This window comes from Onychostruthus taczanowskii, unplaced genomic scaffold, assembly GCF_017590055.1.
Source record: "Onychostruthus taczanowskii isolate IOZ18803 unplaced genomic scaffold, ASM1759005v1 scaffold12, whole genome shotgun sequence".
Classification (NCBI taxonomy): Eukaryota; Metazoa; Chordata; class Aves; order Passeriformes; family Passeridae; genus Onychostruthus; species Onychostruthus taczanowskii.
In genome coordinates, this window is record NW_024498351.1 from 5002462 (window position 1) to 5019588 (window position 17127).

Sequence of the window (17127 nt, forward strand, 5' to 3'; positions counted from 1 at the left end):
AATTTTTATCTAAAATTACCTACCTAAGGAATTAAATCCAGACATGGTAAATATTTTACCTAGATAACCCAAAATTCAGTTGCATTTAAGGATCATGAGGAACAAATTGTACACTAACATATGGATGGAAAAAAAAGAAAGACTGCTCAAGACCTTGTATATTTTGCAGAGAGGCACAGAATGCTGCATGTGTAGCTTCTACTGAAGTCTTCATATAAATTCAACAAGTTTTACGTTTCTGTATGTAGCTCTTTAGGGCGAATAAAAATATATAATACAGGAAAAAAATAAAGGAATGAACCCCCATCAAACCAAATTTGTTTTGCTTTAGTCTTCATAAGAAATGGTAATTGTGAAAAGATTGCAAACAAAATTAAAACAAACAGTTTGGAATTGTGATGGAGGGAGACAAAGGACAGAACAGGACTAGAAAAAGTAGAAAATAACTGAGGTAAGTTAGATATAGCTAAGTTACCACACCATCTATGAAATTTATCTAAACAACTTAAAAAACAACAAAAATAGGACATCCTGTGATATTCTTTCCAAGAGAGGTTGGTCTGAAAGTGATATAAGGGTAATAACTGTGAACATTCCTCACATGGATAGGGTTTTCCACCAGCAGAGGCTGATGGTGAAATAAAGAGAAACAAGCCACATAAGCAGCAGTGGGACTGTTAGCAAAATTGAGACAGTCATTTCAAATTAATGACATCCCATGTTTCCATTGTGTGTGACCAGGTTTGATTAACAGACTGTCAAACTGTAAAACTTACACATAAAATGTTACTTGTACAGCATCTGACCCAGGAGTGCCTTTGACCCTAGAATCTTAGTCTGCCTTGCACCCTGTAAATAATTAGCAAATCCAATGTAGTAATTGGATATAAGAATGAGATACAGCTCGTCAGACCCCTCACATCATATGCTTGGAATCTAAATTGTCTATTGATAGAATTATTTTTTACTGAAAGAAACATTAAAGTTTGATTTAGAATTCAAATTAGGTATGGTGACCACAAGGTTAAGGCTTTGGGAGGGAGTTGTATGAATTCAGTGGAGTCACTTTGCCCTTTAAGCCTTAGAGCTGCTCTTGGGAACTTTCAGAGAGGCACATTTCGCTGCACTGCTCTGGGTGGTGCTTGGCTACATAACCACACTAATTTAGGATTTTCTTAAAACCTCTTTCTTCAGCATAAAGTGCTGTGGCTTAAATGTTTTAAACACATTTTCCTAAATGAAATTTCATCAAACTCAATACATATATTAGCTTGAGCTGCCCACGGTGATGAAATATTCTATTTCTTTTTCAATAAGCACATATTTAATAGGCACTGAAGAGTTAAAAACCCTGCAATGTCAGTTCTCTCTGTAGTCATGTTAATAAACCATGGATTTGGGACTGTGGAAATCTGATGATGGCAAAGATAAAGCAAGACTGACTTTACTATATACATGTTTGTAGAGTTAACTCCAAGATCATTACAGAAATGTTGCTAAAAATAAAATAAAAAAAAAAAACTCTGAGGAGAGACAGTTCTAAAATTTATGTTTGGTTTGGGGTTTGGTGCAGGGGGATGCTTTAAAAGCAAACAAAAAGCACAATTCACCTAGAGTAAAAGGATACTTCTATGGAAAATGAATCTCTTTCCTTAATCCAATAAGTAGAATTCTGAAGGAATGTGTGTTGCTCCTTGTGAAACTTAAAGCAGCTTTGCCACAGATTTCAGCTGTAGGAGGACTCAATTCTTCTTCTCTAAGGACAAAGGAGAAACCCTTAAAAATAATCTCCCCCAAGCCCCAGGAAGCATGGAACCTTTGAACAAACTGGTATTTTACAATATAAGTTTCAATAAATTAAGAGATAGAAACACCTGTAGAAGATAACAACAGATCATCACTAGATCACATCAGTTTTGGGCCTTTCTCTACCCTGCAGCCCTGACTTTAGGAGAGCTCAGTCTGCTCTCTGTGACCCTAAAAGTGGCTGAGCTACTTCCACGCCCTGCTGCCCTTTTGACATGGCACAGGTCAGTGGCCTCTGCTCATCCCTGACTGCAGAGCCTGAGTTTTCCCAGCCTTCACCAGAGGCCACTGAAGCTTTCTCTTGCCTGCCAGCCTGGCTGCTGCCCAATATGAACTTTCTCTGCTGTGCCTATGTACTGTGCGTTGCTTTTTTATTTTCCAGTAAAGTTTGAATTTAAGTGGCAAAGCCAAAATGGCTTGAGTGCACATATTCTGTAAATTGGCTACTTTCTAATACAAAATTGTTACAGAATTTTGTTATCATGTTAGCTGCAAAATTAAATGCAAATCAATTAAAAGATGGTAGCATAACCTTCTTTTGGGTGATGCTGTTATCAGATCAATTGGTATATATTACATGCAGTAATTGTTTCCATTTTCCTTACTGATTTTTATGTCTTCTAGATTGTTAATTTTAATACTATTAACCTCTACATGAAATGCATGAGTATTTTGTCATGCGTGCATGAGAGCAAAGATAGGAATGGAGTCATAGAGATGCAATCCCCAAAAACTAAATATTGATTTATTATTAATACTGGAAGGTCACCATCTGGACATTTCCATAAAATAATACATCTGCATTGCTGCTAAATAGGAGCTTTAACATCTGGATCATATTATTCCAAATTTTCCTCATCCACTCATCATAGCAAGAGGAATTTCCTGACAAATTAGATTGCTGCCCAAAGGTAAAATGTTTTTCTCATTACCATACTTTAAATGAGCTCAAAAAGAGCTAGAAGTGAAGTCAGCATCAGCGTCATAGATAACTTTCCCATTTTCTAATTATGCAGATTAAATACAAGCACCAACTGAAAAACTGTCCTCTGTCCATCTGTCCTCTGCTTCCCTCACAGTGCTCTCTCCCACTCTGAGGAAGTAAGAATGACTATCACCAGGAAATTCAGCCTAAGAGCATTATCCCACTATCCTTTCTACCTTATGGCATAAGGTAAAAACTGTGTACATAAAGAAAGTTACCTGTAATAATTAGATTTGTTGTAAGAAATTGACCTTACCAGAACTTTTAACTTGGCAAGAAAAGCTAACTGGCTCCCTAAAAATCTAGTTTCTTTTGATGAAGGCATATTCAAATACCCAAAAACATATGCATTGAAGAAATAATAAGTCAGGCTGTTTGGGGTTTTTAAGGTTTAGTTAATATGATTATATTTGACAGCACATTGAAAATTGGCAGGAATTTCTATGTTAAGTAAATCAACCAACTTTATTTTTTCAAGATTTGCCTCATTACTCAGGTACAGAAATCAATGCTGTCATGACTATGCTGCTTTATTTTTCAACTGTATTCCCAAGTAAGTTCTTATTCCATGACTGCCACATGATACAAGTTCTATAATCAGTAAAATGAGCAGCCACCTATGGTACAAGGCACAAGGCTTTTGTGTTTCATCTGCCTTTCTATCTGAGGTGTTTTTATGCCAGGAGAGAACAACTTTGTTCCTATGTATCATATTTATTTAATTTTCACCAACGGACAGCTTCCAACAGCAAGCAAATTGCATTATAAGAGTCAGTTGAGTACGTGATACTCTGAATTTCCTTTGGGAAAATACAGATTCAGAATACTAATAAGCTTTTTCCTTTTTTCTCCATTTGCTATATTAGACTTCTCCCTTTATGTTGAGAAAAACAGGCTAGGCTAGGACAGGAGAGAATGTTTTTTCAAGGATGGTCATTCTCTTACATTCTTTGTTGCCACCCCACATCCATTGTACATAATACACTTCAAGCAGTTGCCTGCACCTCGTTAAGTGCAAAACCTGTGAGTAAAATGGAGAAATGAGTGTTATTTGAACACATATGCAAACCCACTGGAAATCAAGTTTTCACAAGGTGAATTAGAAGAACACAGACTCCATGTTTATTTTTCAAAATCTGAAATAATAAAATTCTCAGAAATAGCTGAGAAACAATCATTTTCTCTAATTTGTTTCCTTTTCATGTGGAAGTTAACCACAAACTGTCAGCTACCATCTGAAGAGAAAAACCACAGGTATCAGAATGGCCTACATTTTATTTCAAACCAAGACTTAATAGAAAAAAACACCAAATTCAAATCCTCCTCTTCTTTTTTTTTTTTTTTTTTTTTTTTTTTTTTTTTTTTTTTTCCCCCATTTTCCAACCCCCTTCCTTTGTACTACTTTATATGTGGCCATCTGGTGAAGGGCAATCTCTCTCCTCTTGCCCAAAATTATCTACAGCTGAACCTTGGTTGCTTTGCTGCAACATTTTTGCTCTGGCCTCTTTGAAATAGGAGCTTTCCCCAGCATGCCTTTTTTTTTCAGGAGACGTTTTACATTCTCGATAAGCCTGGATAAGGCTCTTTTGGAAGGTACAGGCTGTTGCTGTTTCTCTTGCTTCTAGTAAGTAGTTGCTGCTTTTTATTTTTTGTTCTTTTTGAGAAACCTAATGAATGCCCTTTCCATTTAGGGCTGATTTTATGCTCCCTTTGACCTTCATTTCCTTTTTCTTTCAAAAAGAAACCAAGCTTTTCTTTTTTCACATGTTTGCAAAGCACTTTGAAGGGAAGGGTGGGAGTCAATCATTACAATCCTTTGCTTTATTTCTACTAACAGGGCTGTGCAATTCTCTCTGGGATCAGACTATGACTGTCCAGAATAGGGATGTGTATATTTGCAAAGACCCACCATGACCTCAGACTCAGACAGAAAGTTTTGCCAGCTGATGCTGTCTACCTAATCATGATATGCAATGGAGGGCTGGCTACTTGCTTCGTTTGGGCTCTTGGAACAGAAAATGGAAAAGCAAGCAGTTTTTGGTCAGATAAAGGGAGCCCTAGGTTTACCCCTGCCCCTGAAAATAGTGTGTTCAACCCCTTCATCTGATTTGCCTTTTGTTTTCCTCCTAAAGATGCAAATGTTGTTATGGGCAGAGGAAGGAGTCTTCTCTTCCAGTATTACTCTGCTGTGTAACCTGTATGGGAACCATACAGGCATAAACCAAGTAGGCAAAGACTGGGTGGCAAGTAAAAAAAACTGTAAGCAAGCAGAAGCAGAGGGCTGTTTTTCATGAGTATGTGGTTGTTTTTCAAATTTCGACTTATTTCAATGTTTCTCACCAAATCAAACTAAAACTATATGCACATGAATGCAAGAATAATAATTGCCACCTGCAAGAACAGCAATGCAGAAGTCTAGACCTGCCTGTACTTAAGGAAGCAGTAGATTTTTTTTTTGTTTGTTTTCATCTCAAATAGACAATTTCCTGTATGCATTAACCAAGCTGTTTAAATCCTAAATACGACCATCATTACATTTTCTGCTCCTGAATCAGAAGGCTTTCTTATCTGATACAAAAATGTATGCTAGTTATTTTTCATTTATCTCATTAATCATCCAACTTTGTTTTTTACTGTTTGTGCTATTTTGCTAGTCTTTGAAATATAGGGGCCAGATTTTGCCAGTTACTTTATGGGTAGAAATTTTTAACTTTTAGCATTGCTTTATGACATGCTTTTAAAGAAAGTAAGTTCATGCAAGGAGATCAACAGCGTGTTAGAAAACTATGCAAAAGTATCTGGATATGAAATATTAGGGCAGTTACTATTTAACACACAAACTTGGAAGTTGTTTTGATGACTCCCAAATTATCTGACATGGAATAAATGCAATAAACCCTCTATTGGCAGGGACCCACAGTGACCAGTGTTCTCTATTGTAAAGTAACACAGATAGATGGTAGGTGTGAGGAAACATTACTCTCCCAGCTAAACAGACCATGAAGCAGAACTGCAAAAACCCAGTGTAAAGTGAACTTCAGCTTCTGGTGATGCTATTTTTACTAAAAGAGGCTCTGCTTCAGTTCCTCTTTTACTGGAGAAGGAGCCTTTGAAGCTGTCATGCAGCTACACACTGGATATTGAAACACCAATAAGTTTCTGGTGCAGATATTTTGTTTGTTTTTAAATGCAATACAAAAACCATCACAAAATCTTATTAAAGTGTTGTATGGTTATAGTCACATGGGATCCTCCCTATTAGATTAAACGTATTTAGAAATGTATTTTTTCCTGTATTGCTTGTGTCACCTTGTTTGTGTGACTGGCTCCTGTAAACTAAAGGTGGGAATGAAGCTTCATTTGCTGAAGACTGAGTTACACAAGTAATAGAACTGTAAGAATTGAAGGCTATAGGCATTTGTTTTTGACAGTGGTTGATTCTCTGTAGTACACACACTTTACTTAACTTTAAATACTTCTGAGGAGGAAAATGCCAAGGCAACATCAAGTGCATACTTTTTAGAACCTCCCAGGCAATATATTTTTTTTCTTCCTATATAAAAGCTATTCTCCACCTGACTAAAAGCCATGGCTTGCTGCTTTCCACAGAGTCTTGGTTATCTTGCTAGATGTAACCCCTGAGGACTGTGTCCTGACTCCCACCTGTAAGCTGAGAAGGATGTTGCCTTAAGCAAGCTCCAAATCTGCTCTTTCTGACAAGCCATTCACGTTGTAGGACCAACAGTGGCTTTGTTTTCACTGAACAAGCACAATCTGGGCAATAGGCAAGGCTGCAATATCCAGGGTAAATGGAAACTCAGAAGTGGGCTTAAATCCCTGTTTCTGCTTCCTTCTATATCAAGTGAGAAGTGTAAGGGATATTTCTCTTCCTTCTAGCGTTAAAAGTTTCCTTGAGCCCCTAAGGAAGGAGGGAATTGTCTTAGAGCTATAAATCACTCTCTTTTCATATCGAAGTCTGACTAACCTTCTGTGTTAGATCAGAGTCTCATGTTCTTGTAGTTAAGAATCTTGTTCTTCATCTGAGCTTGACTCAAATTAACCTGGATTTTCATTTCCCTCTGATCTGGTGCCTTCTGAGCCAACATTTCAGAAGTCAGCAGCACCTCCTGGCTTACAGATCTGTGTGTGCATTGACTGCACCTCAACCACAACCTGAGATCAGGCTAAAGAGACTGACAGCCACTGTCTCCGTTCCTGGAAGGGAGCTGCAACATTCTGTGTGATGCCTGCCTTGGATGAGCTGCAGATCCAGAGTTTGTGTCATGGTGGCTTATGGGCAGCAGCTTCTTTGTTCAGACACAGCCAGTGTTAAACCAGTTGGGATCCAGATTTGAGCAAGCAACCAGGCAAAAGCCAGAAACCATTCTTTGTTGCTATTGGTTACTATCTCATGCTAGCCAAAGCTTGCATCCCATTAAAACTTTTGACTTTGCAGAAATCTGGATAAGGGTTTTAAGCACGTAGCTCTTTCCCATCCCTTCTTCAGAGGAAAAAGTGCAACAGTAGCCACACTTCTTTCCATTTGGAAGGAAGTGGTTGGGTGATGGGTGCTGAGCTTAGAAGTTGCAGCGCTGCAGTGAGTACCGGCACCAGTGCTGAACGTGTCCTTTCCCAGCCTCCTGCGGGTACATCACCCCTGCGCTGCCGCTCAGCAGCATCTCGGAGCGGCCCGCGGCGGTCCCTCAGGATACAACCAAGGGTGCCCCCTTATGGGGAGCGCACCGGCAAGCCCGGCGCTGGAGACGGCGTGATTAAGGTAATAGGTAATTAAGGAACTAGGAAAAGGTGAGGCGGAAACAGGGAGATGAGAAACTTTCCACCCCACCCTCTCCCACCGCTCCCTCGGAGAAGCAGGTCTTAAGATGATGGCTAAAGAATCATTTATGTTACACTTGGAAGGAGAGGAAGCGTTACATCCATTGCACCTTAACGAAAACATTGTACTACAGCAGCAATCTCCATAATGATCACTATAAAGCCAGTCCCTATTTTGTTTTTCTGAGGAATTGATTAAACTGACATAATAGAAATCACAGTCCAGTTTTCTGAGAAAAGAAAATTCCTTATTAAACATATTTCTGTGAAAAAAACTTTAAATGTTTATGGTATTGCCATAAACAGATAATTTGTTTATCAAAATATTTGCAAGCAATATCTAAATTACCTTACTTCCCTTGTTCCTCTGCTGATAATAAAGCACTTCCCTGAAATGCACTCAAAACAAATACTATAACTTCACGTTGAACTACAGCCAGATGAGGGGTTTCTTCCCTTCAGCCTTACCATTCCTTTTGTCCCATGAGTTGCTGGATATGTTGCTAAGTTCCCTCTGCCCCTCTTGCATGGAAAGTGCTTAGGAACTTGCAGTACATCAGGAATAGTGGTCATGTAATTCCTTCAGAATGACTGACCAGCTGGGATGATGGGGTGTTCTAGAGACCTGCACCAAAAATCTAGAGACTTGCACCAAAAGGGACCTTGGCAGTTATCTGGACCAGCACAAAACAGAGTAAGGACATCAGGGCTGAGTCCAGCTGAATTATTAAAATCTTCATAGATGGGTATTTCATTGCTTCTCCAGGCCTTCTTTGGCAGCAAATTCTCTTTTACTCCTTCAATACATAGGGGAAAAATCACTTGCAAAAAAAAATTAGCAAGCTGAGGTTTAAACAAAGTGTCTCTAGGCTTAATCAAAAAGGTCTGTGTCTGATCTTTCAGATGCTTGAATCCAGCAACAAGTACACTATAAAGCCCGTGGTATAGCTCACACAGAAAGAGGCTGAAAAGTTGAATTTGGGTACTCAATGAAGTCTAAACATAGTACTTCTGGTTGCAAACTGAGTTCTCTTAGAGAAGGTAATTATCAAAGGTGGTGTTTAGTTCTTGTTTTTTCTCCCAAATCTTCCAATTCTGTAAATGTCTTTAAATTGTCTATAGAAATTATAAAACTGAAGGGGATATTTTTTTCTTATTTTTTACAAATATTTATTGTTTTTTGATTTGATTTTTCGTTTTGTTTTGGTTTGGTTTGGTTTTTTTCAGTTTAAATGCCCGTATGTGGTGGTGGCTGTTACAGTTAATAAGAATTGAAGTGTGCCCTTTCATGTTGATTTTTTGCCATATACACCTCAGCCCTCTGGGTGATGTGCCCTTGAGTTTTGCTCCTGAGTATTGAGGGGTATGTTGCTTTTTTACCATTTGCCTTAAAGGACTGCATGGCACTTTCTACTCGTCTAAGGGAGAAACAGGAAATCCAAGTCACCACTCACCTGGGGAGAGATGTACACTCTTAGAAGGATTTAAGTATCAAAAAATACAACTTCAGCCGGCAGGAACTTCAAAGCCATGCAGGTGCCCAGCTGCTATTCTGCTTTCTCAGCTCTTTTTGCTGTTTCTGTCAGGAGAAGTGTAAGGCAAGAAGCTCCTGATCTCATGTCCTTTGAAGGTCACGAGGATCAGATTGAGGGAACAAGGGTAAAGAAAACACTCACTAAACTTTTGCAGAGTCAAGTGAAGGTGTTGACAAGTCAGCAAATATGATAAAGCAGACTTGCTTTTGTAGTTCAAATGTATGGTAATGTGTCTTTACAAAAATACTGGATTACACATCCGCAAACTCTAATCTCATTAGAGCTGAATTAAATTACAACAATTACATTATATAGCTCCAAGCAGAGATGTGTTTCAATTCACACTGCATAATTTATTTGTTTACCAGCTAGCAAGTGATAAAAAACTTGCAGATTCTGAAAATGCATTCATGTCTTGCTAATTGAATCTGATGTCTGTTGTCACTGTGCAATAAAACTGGAAATTGCTCGGGATAGTTTAGATCCCAATTTACTCAACATTGCACACCATAATTTGACTCTGCAGCAAGCTAGGAGTTAACCCAGTAGAGAGTTAACTTAACCCAGTTAACTGGGTCTTAATAAAATTAGTGGTATGTCAAAGACAGCAGACCATTTACTAGTATTTCATGGCATTGTACACTCCTTTCCAGCTTATAAAAGTGAGGAAGTTATAGAAAATACTGACTTTTTTTTTGTTTATTTAGTTTGTTGTTTTGTTGGTGGTGTTTTTTTTTTTTTTTTTAACCCTACACATTCTGATAATGACATCTTTTCTTCTATCTGTGCCAGAATTTTGATGTGACAATGAAAATTTTATTTGGCCTCCAAGAAAAGAATGGACCCCTGGGTATAGCAGGGATCTGTAACATCAGTGTGCAATGGATGATCAGTGAATGTATGGCCATGTGCATGACTTGCCCTCACCATTGTCCACTCAGTAGTGGCAAACTGACCTGGCAAAAAAAGTATTTGCTGCAAATGCTAAACCCTCCTGTAACACAGTGTCTGTCAGCAGCAGACTCAGATAAAGACTAGATACCATTTGTGCAGTCAGGGCCTCTCTTCTGGTAGCTGGGTAAAAAGTACTCGCTAACGAGGTGTGAATTAACGTTACCCAAAAAATTGGGCCTGGGTTTTTTGATATTACTGCAGTTGTGATGGTGAATGATAATGATTAATGCGCAGAGTTGCACAGAGAGCTACCATCTCACCCTTGCCTGCTGCTGTAAAACTCCATGAAAGTTGTATTAGGTCAGGGAATAGTTGAAAATCTCTTGATGGCTCCATTCTTCAAGAGCAAAGGAAAAATGCACAGAGGCAGAGGAAGGCCTGACAGGCTTGGTTCCCAGGAGTGAGCTGATCAGAGAGTGGCCAGTCCTGCTGGGCTGGCCAGGAAGGATGGGGGATGGCAAGCCAGTGGGCTGAGAAGCACGAGTGCCTCTTTAGGAGCAGGAGCACTGGGTTTTCCTTTAGAGGTGCAGGCTTGTCTTTGCCTCCTCTTGCAGATGCCTGGGGTCCATCCCCAAGGCCTGTGCTCCCTCCCAGCCTGTAGGACACCAGAGCTGAAAATGTGGTTTCTCATCACAGAGCCAACACCACTTCTTAGCCATGCACAGCTGCAGCTGGGCACTCCACCACAGCTGCCCCACACCTGCTGGCACCACCAGCCTCTCCAGCCACCCTCTGCCCTGCAGGACCATGCCACAGCCATGGGGACAGTCACACCCCCTGCAGCAGGTGGGAAGGAAGGTGTCACTGCCAGTGTCCCACCCCAGCCCACGGTGTCTCGGTGGCAGTGCTGGCTGCCTGGCACCAAGAGTGGGCAAGGCTGCCCCTGTTCCATCTGACCCAGTGCAGCCCAGACCACCTCTGCTGCCCTCTCCACTCTCTGTTCTAAACATGAGGGAGGACATGTGTCTTTATCACTCTCCCCGCTGGGTTTGCTTCATGTGCCTGATGAGCAGCTGTGGGGAAGCAGCCTGAGAGATCTCTTGAGCAGCCTCCTCAAAGCCTGCCAAGGCAGCAGCAAATTGTACTTTATTATTGTTTGCTGTTGCCATGTAATGACTTAATTTTTTATCTGATGTGTAGAACACCAAAACAGTGGTGGCCCATGGTCTTCTGACCCCTTCTGAGTCCATTATTGAGGATCTTGAGGAGTTGGCCACCTTTTACAAGTCCCTAATCACTGTGGTGTGGTGAACTTTTCCTAGATATTTCCCTAGAAGTACATACTTTTAAAATATGTATATATTTCAATACAGTATGTTGCATGTTGTAACATAATGCAGTTCCAGTGAATGGCTTCTGTACTGGGCATTTAACTCAGAATATGAATCAAAATCTTTGCAATAATCTAAAATCATTAGATGTTTTTCTGTTATAATAGTAGTTGGTTTATATCTCTAAGTGCTCTTTAAAATGCAACAGCAGAATCTCTTTTTAAGAAACAGAGGCGTAAAGAGAATTTGTGACAAAACAGAAATTTTCAATGGAAAAGTTATATGTTGTTATCCTACTTTTTCCCTTTCTTTCTACAGTGTTTTAAGGAACAGGAGCAGGCAGCCAAAATGGGATTGGGTGATAGAGGAATGTGTCTGCATAAACCAACAGCATCCAAATTCAGTGTGTGCATGCTGTACCTTCTTAGCACTTACCAAACAAGAGTCTGAGCACTTGCAGAAATCTAATCAAAAGCAAGGAGCTGTGTAAGATAGTCTAAGCCAAATTTAAATTGTGTGTAATTAACATCAGGGGCTCTGTTTTTCCATCCCAACCTCTTGATGACCAGGCAGCCCCATAAGTTGTTATCTTTAACCCACCAATCAACAGAACACAACACTTTAAATTTTATTCTTTGAGCTTTTCCCTGAAGAATGCTTTTCTGGATTTGTGTTCTCATAAATTTGATACGCTTCAAAGGCTTGCTCTAGCCTTACAAGACAACAACTTTTTCTGACTGACTAGGCTGGATTCTGGGGCTCCTGGGAAGTAAAAAAAAAAAAAATTGATTATGTTTGTCCTTGGAACTTTTGCAGGAATGTCAGAATTGCTGAAGCTCTAGGCTGGGTCTGTCAGATAACTGGAAAATTCTCAGTGTAATTACTACAAAACAATACTGTAGTGGAAAGGAAAACCCACTGGGAAATAATAGTAACTAGTATATTTTTAATCTCATGATGCACACAATTTACCAAAAAAACCAAAAAAAGGCATAAAAATATTCATTGAATACATTTATGATCAAAGAATAAAGCAATACAGATAAAGCAAGATGGAGATCAGCTGGTTTCACTATAAGCTCAAATTACTGAAAATTGTTCCCCTCTACAGGCAATAAAATGTTGTTTTTCTAACTGCCCCATAAAATGCAAAAATGGGACCTCTTTTTGCAAAAGTTGGAAGGCTATTGCTTATAGTTGTCATTTGCACTGGTTAAAATTAAAAGTGCAAATTTCCATGCACTGAAACATGCACACAAACACACTGGTCTGTACATTGTCTATTTTGCATCCAGTTTCTGGATAGTGTCAGATAAAAGAAAAAAACTTTTAGCTTGTGAAGGTGTTCTTTAAAAGCAAGAAATAGTAAATTAATCTGCCAAAAAAGCAGGACATTAAAATGTGTTTTTTCCTCAAATCTGCAAAAGCTGGTGAAGCAAGCCTCTTTACTTCAAATAATGAAAATTCAAGGACCAATCCCTTGTTTCCCCAATGATGTGACTGGTTTAGGAAGAGAAAATTTTCTGTAATAACAACATACTTTCTCTTAGTAATTTTAAAGTTTTTAGATACTAGGTTTCTCTATTTCTTTTTGTTGTTGTTTTTCTTGTTGTTGTTTGAAAAAGGAAAACCAAAAATGTGCATTTTATAAAATGAAAGCAGGTGAGATATTTATCATCTCAGAACCCTGGGATCTGTGCACCAGTAAAATGTTCCGGAAGACTGGTTGTAGGCCATGGTAAATGCAGCACATGCAGACTTATCTTCCACACCACCACTATTTGGCATCTCTCCCACTGTACAAATAGGAGATGGTTGTCACAGAGAAGTAACATTAACTTTGCTCCTGGTGATGTTTTTTTGTCTAAGGCACCACTGGATTGGAAGATGGTAGTGGAGAGTGCTGGAAGGGCCAATGGAGCAGGGTGCCATGGCCTTGCAAACTTAAAACCTGGCAACCAAAGAGGCATGGAGCTGCCATTCAGGGAAGCTCAGGAAAGAGTAGGAGGGAGGAAGCTGAAGCTGGACAATAAGGTGCTGCAGTAAATAATGAAGATGGACAGGGCTGGGGGATAACAGGTGTATTTAAGTCAGAGTTTTGCAAAGAAATGAGTGATACACGTGTACACTTAATGGACCTGCTATCTGGTGTCAGAGATCTGCCTGAAAGGCACAGAGTTAGTTCGCTAAGCCCTTTATGCCTGCTCAGCTGGTGGTTCAACATACTGCGTCTGTCACCTCAGCATATAAAGCCCTGGTGCTGCCATCACTCACTGAAATGCAGAGTTGCCCCTGCTGAAGTCAACAGAGTGGAGCAATGTGGCTGCAAAAGCCTTTGTGGTGTGGGCAAGGAGCGGCCAGTCCACGGCTCACCGGGGAGGCAGCTGCTGAGCAGCCTGGTGTGTGTGCACAGCAGCTTCCCCAAATAAAACCTGACAAGTGAAGCTGCTGCGAGGCCTCTGAGGCCAGCAGAATGCCTTATGTCCCGGGTCACATGCTGAAAGCCATGCCACCGAGCAGTCATGTGCGTGCTTTAGCCGTGCAGAAGTCAGAGGGAATTAAACGCATCTTCAAAGTTTGGCATGTGCTCCAGCTCTCCTTCACCCCGCAGGCGCACGGCCATCGTGCTGTCCTGCTGCAGGGAGGTGTATTTCTGTCTCACAGCAGCTTGCAGACAGCAGTGATCAAGTCAAGGGCTCATAGTGCTTACTGCTGTGTTTTAGCTGCGTTCAGGAGGGACCACATTCCATCTGAACGTGTATAAGGTTTTACGCCTCAGAGCAGCAACTGCCCTAAAGCTCCCAAATTTTCAAAGAGTTATATGGGGATTTATCCAGCCAAATCCCATTATAATCAATGGGAGCTGGGTGAATAATTACACTGCAGCACTTTATAAATAGTGGAGAAGGTTGCCAGTTATTGCTGATTATGATGCTGACTTCTTGTAGATATAGATCTATTGGGAACTGCACTTAGACCACCAGGTTATTTCACATATTGGTATAGATTCCGTATTTACTGTGCATATCACTTCAAAGAGCTGAGGTTGATGACTTCTGGTCCACTGTGTTAGCAGTCCGTCTCCTCTCCATCTCCTGTTGTTTCCTTTCACAATCCGAGTAACAAAAAATGGTGGTGTAAATAGAACTCCAACAAAGAGGTCTGTTGAGCCTGTAATGCTCCCCTGAAAGGAGGCTGTCTAGGGGATGAATGGAGCAGCCTCAGCCGAGCAGTAGCGGGGAAATAGATGACTTGGCATTGGACAGTGGCAGCCAGCAGGGTGCATATGCCCAGTGAAGTGACAGATAATGGTTAAGCTAGTCAGTTGGAGGGCTAAATGAGAGTACATTGTCTAACCCTGTAACCGTAACTAAATTGTAACCTGAAAAGAGTTTATAAACATCTGGCTGCTAGCCCATCTCTAGCGTTTCATAGCTAAATCGGAGGTGCAGGATTTTAATTGTTGTTGGAAGCATTACTGTCTTTTAGCAGATTAACTGCATTTCAAGATAGTAGAGAGTATTAAACTGTGGTTAAAACAGCTCATTTATGATTGATGCTATTTCCATTTGGAAATAGACATTCATTTGGAAACTCATTTTGGTTTCATGATATTTCGCTACTGATTTTATAGCTCTGCTAAGTATTTAATACAGAACTCTAGTTCAGTGGTACACCTTAACTTTAATAATTATTATGTTCATGTCTATCCAGATCCTCATCTGTTTAAACTTGAAAGCAGTAAGTGACACATCTATATCTTTAGCTTTCTCCCAAATTTAGCAGCACACGAGCACATTTCCCTGTATGCTCCTATTTTGTTTTAATATTGCTATTCAGTAACAATGAGAAGCATATACTGGTTAGACTAATAATAAGCATGTGACCTCCTCTGCAGACTAGCTTTTCAAGCTTTTTATAGCTTCCATTATTAATAGGACAGCATCTATGTACACCAGATTTGTGTTGCAAATACTTACAATAGTTTGAATAATTTTCTAATTACTTAAACAATGCACTGTAGCAGTACCAATTGAAATTCCTGTAAGCTACAGGCTTGCTAATTGTTTCCTTTAGTAAACCTAATTTATAGAGCTGTGCAAATAGTTGCTGGGTTTAAAGTATTTTGGCAGCTGAGCTGCAAAGAAAATGTTATGGACTGAATGGAAACTTAATTTCTTTAGAATTGTTAGCACAGCACAAAGATTGATTTGAGGTTATAGAAACATTTTTTAACACCTGGCAAACTGTTTCATTTGGTTTTCATGTACATTTAATAAAAGAAAAGGATTGGATCATAAACATGAGAGGGAAGTAGTCCCAGCTCTCCCATTTTATCTGCTGTTTGAGTGAGTAGGGCAATTTACCTGGGATGTTAACAACTTAAATTCAAGACTCCAAGCTGCTTCAAACTTTTTACTAAAATGTTTGCCTAACACTTGGATGAAAGTTTTAATGCTGGAAATAAAGTATGCTGCGGTGGAGATTTGTTTCTTTCCTAGGACATCTAGATTTAAAAAAATAATCCAAATGGATCGAGCAAGTAGATCAGAATTTGTGGGTCAGGTTTCTTGTGCTGAATCTTCTCAGTTTGTGTGTCTGATGTGGGACCACAGCACACATCTACAGAGGTAAGAGAGAGACTAGGGATCAGAGAAGGACTCTGACTCTTCTACTTCATGTCCTCTCATTCCTGTGCAAAGTGAGTAGCACAGCCAATGTATTCTATAATTTTATATAATTTGGAGCATACCCTCCATTTGAATGTGTAGTTATCAAATTCTCTGGTTTCTGGTTAAGGTCTCAGTGGGAACTGAGACATGGAACACAGAGGGGCAGAGAGGACAGACTTGAACCAGGGTCTCCCACAGCCAGGACAGGTGTTTGCCATCTTGGCTCACTTATCTCTTTGGGTGTGCATGAGTGAGTATAGCTAATGACAGTGTGCAAATCTGTTACCAAAACTGGAATACATAGTTTCAGAAATGTCCACTGCCAGCCTTGGAAATGAAAGGGAAACAGAACTAGGCGAATTTCCCCAATTTATTCCAGTCATCCAAACCAATAAACCATATAATGAAAAAAATGTTCAGCCAGCTGTACTTGATTAATGAAACTTCTCATAGTGTGAAAATTGACAAAGACCTTGGGTGTTCCATTTATCTGAAATTGCTATCAATACTGTAACTTTCCTAATGTTTTTTGAAGAGGCTTTTGCTCTGGAAAATCTCTGAGCAATATTGTACAGTTGGAAAATTTGTTCAAAAAAACTTGCAAAAAGATTTCTATTTTTTGTTGTTTTCTAGGTTTTTTTTGGTTTTTTTTTTTTTTTTTTTTTTTTTTTTTTTTCTGGATCTGGACTGAAATCAGCAACTAACACGGTTTTATTTTTCAGTCTTTCTGTAGACTGTGCATTTTTGGATAGACCTTGGGTTTTCTTCCTGTTCTTTAACGTACTTGTGATTTAACTAGCCCAATAAAGAACTTTGGGGTCTTTTTTCTTCTCTATTTTTTAGAGGACCAAAGAAGATTTACTTGAGAACAGGGCTGCCATGTCTTTGTTGCTTTACCCTGAATGTGTCTAGAGGAAAGTAAAATACAAAAAGAAGGCACTTTGCCAGGCAAGGACATAACTTTTGTCATTCAGGTTCTCAAGGTCAAGTCTAACAAATCCAACTCTTCCCAAAGACAAATATTTTCTTCCCCACAGCCCTTGCTTTCTTTCCTATCTGCAACCTCC